This window comes from Bufo gargarizans, chromosome 2, assembly GCF_014858855.1.
Source record: "Bufo gargarizans isolate SCDJY-AF-19 chromosome 2, ASM1485885v1, whole genome shotgun sequence".
Lineage (NCBI taxonomy): Eukaryota > Metazoa > Chordata > Amphibia > Anura > Bufonidae > Bufo > Bufo gargarizans.
This window is the reverse complement of record NC_058081.1, coordinates 710005248-710012027: the sequence shown is the minus strand read 5'-3', so window position 1 is coordinate 710012027 and position 6780 is coordinate 710005248.

Sequence of the window (6780 nt, the reverse complement as noted above, 5' to 3'; positions counted from 1 at the left end):
CTTCCTTTTTTTCATCGTCGCGTTCCAAGAGCTATAACTTTTTGATTTTTTTTCGTCGACATAGCTTGTTTTTTTTTTTGGCGGGACAAGTTGTAGTTTTTAAATGGTGCCAAACTTTCTGATTAACTTTTATTACCGGTAACTCTTTCTGGGAGGGAGATGAGAAAAAAAAAACAGCAATACCGCCACTGCGTTTTTACGTTATCGATTTTACGGTATAAATAATATAATATCTTTGTTCTGTGGGTCACTACGATTGCAGCGATACCAAATCCATATAGTTTTTTTTTACGTTTTAATACTTTTTTGCAATAAAACCCAATTTTATTTTAAAAGAAAAAAATGTTTTTGCATTGCCGCTTCCCAAGAGCCATAACTTTTTTTTCTTTTTCGTTCTATGGAGTTGTGTGAGGGCTTGATTTTTGGGGGATGAATTTTATTTTTCATTGATATCATTTTGGAGTAAATGGCGCCTTTTTTTTTTAGCGGATCGGATGAGGACCCATTCATTTCAATGGGTCTGCAAAAAATGAGGACAGCACACCGTGTGCTGTGCGCATCAGTATGTCCGTTTCGTAGCCTCGCAAAAAACATAGAACATGTCCTATTCTTGTCCGTTTTAGTCATTTTTACAATGGATCCGCAAAAAAATAAAAAAAGATGGCATACGTTTTTTTTTTGCGAATCCGCAATTTGCAGACTGCAAAACACATGTAGCCTAAGGTCCCTTTCACGCGAGCGCAATGTGTGACGAGAATGCATAGCACCTGCACTGAATCCTGACCCATTCATTTCAACGGGGCTGTGCACATGAGCGTTGTTTTTCATGCATCAGTTCTGCGTTGCGTGAAAATCGCAGCATGCTCTATATTCTGCGTTTTTGAGGCAGCCCTGGCCCCATAGAAGTGAATAGGGCTGCGTTAAAAACGCATTGCATCCGCAGGCAAGTGCGGGTGCGATGCGTTTTTCACTGATGGTTGCTAAGAGATGTTGTTTGTAAAACGCATCAAAACGCATTGCACCCGCGCGGAAAAAACTGAACAACTAAACGCAATCGCAGACAAAACTGACTGAACTTGCTTGCAAAATAGTGCGAGTTTCACTGAATGCATCCGGACCTAATCCGTCACGCTCGTGTGAAAGGGGCCTAATTCAGAGGTTTTCTAACTTTTACAATGTTTTTTTTTCCAACCTATTTAAGTTTGTGAGCCTTTTTGTTGTGACTGAATTTGTCGCAAAAAACGACTAATTTCTAAGGGGTGGCGCACTTTTCTTTCTCTGTTTTGAGTGGTGAAGTGCGACTTTTTTTTTGGGCAATAAAAGTTGCACTTTCCTAGAGACGTTCGACTTTTCTCTGCAAAGATACGCCTTTTTTCAAGCACAAATACACGAGTCCAGTCTAAGTGAATATGAACCCGTCTAACTGAAAAACAACCACCAGAGGTCAGACTAACGCCTCATGCACACGACCGTATGTGTTTTGCGGTCCACAAATTTCGGATCCGCAAAAAAAAAACAGATGACGTTCCATATGGCATCCGTTTTTTTTGCGGATCCATTGTAATAATGCCTATCCTTGTCCGCAAACTAGAAAAAAACAGGACATGCACAATTTTTTTTGCGGAGCAACGGAACGGACATACTGATGCGGACAGCACACGGTGTGCTGTCTGGGTTTTTTGCGGACCCATTAAAAAGAATGGGTCCGCATCCTATTCGCAAAAAAACCTAGAATGGACACGGAAACAAAATACGGTTGTGTGCATGAGGCCTAAGGCTGGGTTCCCACAGGCGAGTTTTCCACGCGGGTGCAATGCGTGAGGTGAACGCATTGTACCAGCACTGAATACGGACCCATTCATTTCTATGGGGCTGTGCACATAAGCAATGATTTTCACGCATCACTTGTGCGTTGCGTGAAAATCGCAGCATGCTCTATACTGTACGTTTTTCACGCAACGCAGGCCCCATAGAAATGAATGGGGCTGCATGAAAATCGCATGCAAGTGCGAATGCGGTGCGATTTTCACGCATGGTTGCTAGGTGACAGTCTATTCACTGTATTATTTTCCCTTATAACATGGTTATAAGGGAAAATAATAGCATTCTTTAATACAGAATGCAAAGTAAAAGGTCAATTGAGGGTTAAAAAATAAAATAAAAAATTTACTCACCTCCTCTTGATCGCATAGTTGCCGATCTCTTCTTACTTCTTTAATCATGAGCTGCCGGCTAAAGGACCTGTGGTGATGTCACATCACATGGTCCATTCACATGGTGCATCACCGTGGTGATGGACCATGTGATTGGACTATGTGATGAGCTCAGTGACGTCACCACAGGTCCTTTGACAGGTCCTGAAGAAAGAACAGGAGACCGGCAGCTACGCGATCAATTGGAGGTGAGTTAATATTTTTTTTGTTTTTTAACCCTCAATTGACATTCTACTAAGCATTCTGTATTCAGAATGCTATTATTTTCCCTTATAACCATGTTAAAGGGGAAATATTACAATCTACACTACAACTAGCACAAACCTGAACTTCAGTGAAGAAGTTCAGGTCTGGGAACCACATTCAGTTTTTTATCACACGCATGCAAAACGCATTGCACCCACGCGATAAAAACTGAACAACGGAACACAATCGCAGTCAAAACTGACTGAAATTGCGTACCTACTCGCGCAGGTTTGCCGCAATGCACCCGGGACGCGTCCGGAGCCAAAAGTGACGCCCGTGTGAACCCAGCCTAAAGCCTCTTTCACACGACCGTATGGTTTTGCGGTCTATTTTAAACGGATCAGGTTTTTTTGTTTCTGAAGTGTTTCCGTTTCGCTTCTGTTTTGCTGTTCCGTTTTTCCATTTGTGATCCGTTGCTTGCGGATCACAAACGGAAACAGAAGCATACAATAATGTTTAAACAGTAAGTACATAAAAAAATTGGGCTGGGCATAAAATTTTCAATAGATGGTTCCGCAAAAACGGAACGGATACGGAAGACATACGGATGCATTTCATTCAGTTTTTTTTTTTTTTGCGGAACGATTGACTTGAATGGAGCGGGCAATCATGGGACATGCTCTATCTTTGAATGGAAATACAGAAACGGAATGCATACGGAGTACATTCCGTTGTTTTTGCAGAACCATTAAAATGAATGGTTCCACATACGGAACGCAAACGGAATCCTCAAAAACGAAACGGAATAAAATAAACGTTTGTGTGCAGAAAGCCTAATAAAAATATGCAGAATCTGATTTATCAACTGCTGTGCGACTTTTCCGAAATACTCGGCCGTCTAAATTTATGGCCAAAATCAGGGGAGTTTGATAAATGTGCCCTCTGTGTTTTTACACCTGGCGTTTTTTTAATGCCATTTTTCTGCATACCTCACACCTTAAAAAACTCCTGCTTGTTCCTCCCATAGACTTCCATGCAACATCTGTGGCTGGCATCTTTTACCTAAAAACTCTGCAAAAAAAAAGCACATAAAAACAGTAAAACCTTTAAAAAAAAATAATGTGATACTAGTTATTATTACCCAACTTTTCTAGAGCCCTGAACGGTGAATACCCACCAATGCAGTGACATATTCCCGGCCAACATGCACACATTGCGGACTACGCTCCTTTTTTTGGGGGCTGATTCACATTAAGACATTTTCAACAGAGGGGTGAGATCTACGCAAAACTGCAACTAATCCGCACCAAAAACCACAAATAACGCATGCAGTTTTTGGCGCAGAAATTTATGTGTAACTTCGGTTAGACAGCCCGCACCCATGTGCAGGTGGCCTTAGGCCCCTTGCAGATGAGCGTGTCCGGATGCACTGCGGATGTGTTCAGTGAAAACTGCGGGATTTCGCATACAAAGCCATTCAGTTTTGCTTGCGATCGGGTTCAGTTTTTTATTCGTGCGGTTCAATGCGATTTACTGTGTTTTTTACGCGCGTGATAAAAAAACGGAATGTTTACAAACAACATCTCTTATCTCTTAGCAACCATCCGTGAAAATCGCATTGCATCCGCACTTGCGATGCGATTTTCACGCAGCCCCTATTCACTTCTATGGGGGCAGCGTTGAGTGAAAATGGCAGAATATAGAACATGCTGCGATTTTCACACAACGCTAAAGTGATGCGTGAAAACCACCGCTCATGTACACAGACCCATTTAAATGAATGAGTCTGGATTCCGTGCGGGCGCAATGCGTTCGCATCACGCATTGCACCCGCGCGGAATTCTCGCGCCACATGACTCCTGACACATGATTTTATCTGGTTTTAGTTTACAAAAAAATAAACCATATAAACCACTCGCAGTTTTTTTCTACACCGTTTTTACGTGTTTCATATATTTGGCTAATGTCTGGAGCAGGCATTTTATGTCAAAAAAATCACACGAAAATATACGAGCAAAAAAGTCACTAAAAACATAAAAGTGCGTGCAGAAAAACGCCAGCAAAGATCTGTACGTGAACCCACCCTAAGGCCTCATTCACACTGCGGTGTTCGGTCAGAGATCTCCATCAGTGATTTTGAGCCAAAACCAGGTGCGGCTCTAAACACAGAACAGGTGCAGATCTCTCCCTTATACCTCATGTCTGTGGAGGCTCCGATCCTGGTTTTGGCTCACAATCACTGATGGAAATCACTGACCGAACACTGAAGTGTGAATGAGACATAACTGGGTGTGTACAGGACCCTAGAAAAGCTGGATGACTACCATTGTGTCCCTATTCAGACCCCCTGCTCTGACATGACCGTCCATACATGGTCCACTGAATGTTTACAGGACTCTTCAGTCTCATGATCACAGCATTCATTGGCACCTTCAAGGGGTGCTCTAACCTCAAGGAAGATCAGGTTAGACTCGTGGCCCTCCAGCTGTTGCAAAACTACAACTCCCATCATGCCTGGGCATACTACAGCTATCAGGGAATGCTGGGAGTTGAAGCTTTGCAACATCTGGAGGGCCATGAGTTTGACATCCATGGGTTAGGTGATCCATGTATGATCCACTGCTTATACTGGCCACTGTGTAATTTAAGGCCCTCATACACGTTATTCTATTGAGAACAACAGTTTTGGCCGACAGTCTAATGTTTGTGGGGAGATCCTGAGAAGGATCAGGCAAAATGAAATATTTGTGCATGACACTTTTGTTCTCCTAGAAGATAAGCCACCTCCAGATGTGTCTGACAGCGGGTTTCTCTGCACTTCCCCATAGAAGTCACATACATGGGTGGCCTATGTGACGAGGTTGTATGTGTATGGGGGAGGGAGTCAGGAGCAATGGCCGACCGCTCTTAAATGTGGATAAGGCCTTTAGACAGAGGAGGGTTAAGCAGCGAGAGAGCTTGAAAAGTGTACGGGGCCAACCAAGGGACAGGCACTGCTTGATAGGCACTTCTCTTAGGGTACTGTGGAAGGCAGTGCTTGTAGGATACTATGGTAGGCACTACTTCTAGGGTACTATGGTTAGCTTTGCTAGAATACTCTTATAGGCACTATTGGTAGAATGCCATGGTAAGCACTGCTTTAGGGTGTTCTGGTGGGCACCACTACTTAGGTTCTTTGGTAGACATTGCTTTTAGTGTACTATGATAGACAATGCTGGTAGAGTGCTATGGTAGAAACTGCTTGTGCAGTACAATGGTGGGCACTCTGTGTAGGGTACTATGATAGGTACTGCTTGTAGGGTACATTGTTTGGGAACTGCTTGTAGGGTAATATGATAGGTATTGCTTGTAGGGCACTATGGTAAACATTACTCATAGGGTACTATGGTAGATATTGCTTGTAGAGTACTATGGTAGACATTACTTGTAGGGCACCTTGATAGACATTACTTGCAGGATACTATGGTACACATTACTTAGACATCACCTGTAGTGCACTATGGTAGACATTACTTGCACAGTACTATGGTAGACAGAGCTTGCAGGACACTTAGGTGGAAATTGCTTGCAGGGCACTATGGTAGACATTACTTTTAGGGCACTATGGTAGACATTACTTATAGGGTACCATGGTAGACACTGCTGGCAGGGCGCTATGGTAGACATTACTTGTAGGATACTATGATAGACATTGCTTGTAAGGCACTATGGTAGACACTAGTGTTGAGTGAGCATGCTCGGCCGAACTGCTGTTTGGCTTGAGCATCGCTATGCTTGGCACATCGCAGTGTTTGGCCGAATACTGCGTGTGATCGAGTACAATTTAACACAATGAAATGGGAGGCCCGAGCTCTGAAGAAGAGACGGTGTCTGGTTCACAAAAAAGGTTAGAAATTTATGGAAACCCCATCAAAATGGTTTGGAAACAGCATTAGGAGGATGGCTGAATGCATCTTGCACTCCCATTACCTATGAAACACAATAGACAACCACACGAAGGCTATATGCCAAAAGCCAGGTATGTGCAAGCCAACAATCTATCCATGAGACAGATACAGTCAGCATACCTTACAATGGTAGCCTTGTGCACTATGAGACATTCTAAACCAGTTCTCATCTGACTAAGAGCCAATAAGCCTCAAAATTGCTTCATATCTGTTGGATGGCTTGGGTGGACCTGCGCACCTAGATCAAAATAATTAGGGTGACAAAAAGTTTTCAAATTGTCCTAACATAATATTCAATAACCTTTCTATACAGTTTTGTCATGTAAACTCATTTGCATAAACATGGGCATATGGGAAAGACATGCAAATGAGCAGAATCTACCTTGATTTCCAGCTGGAAAACCATTTGCATGGAAAATTTGCGATAAAAATTT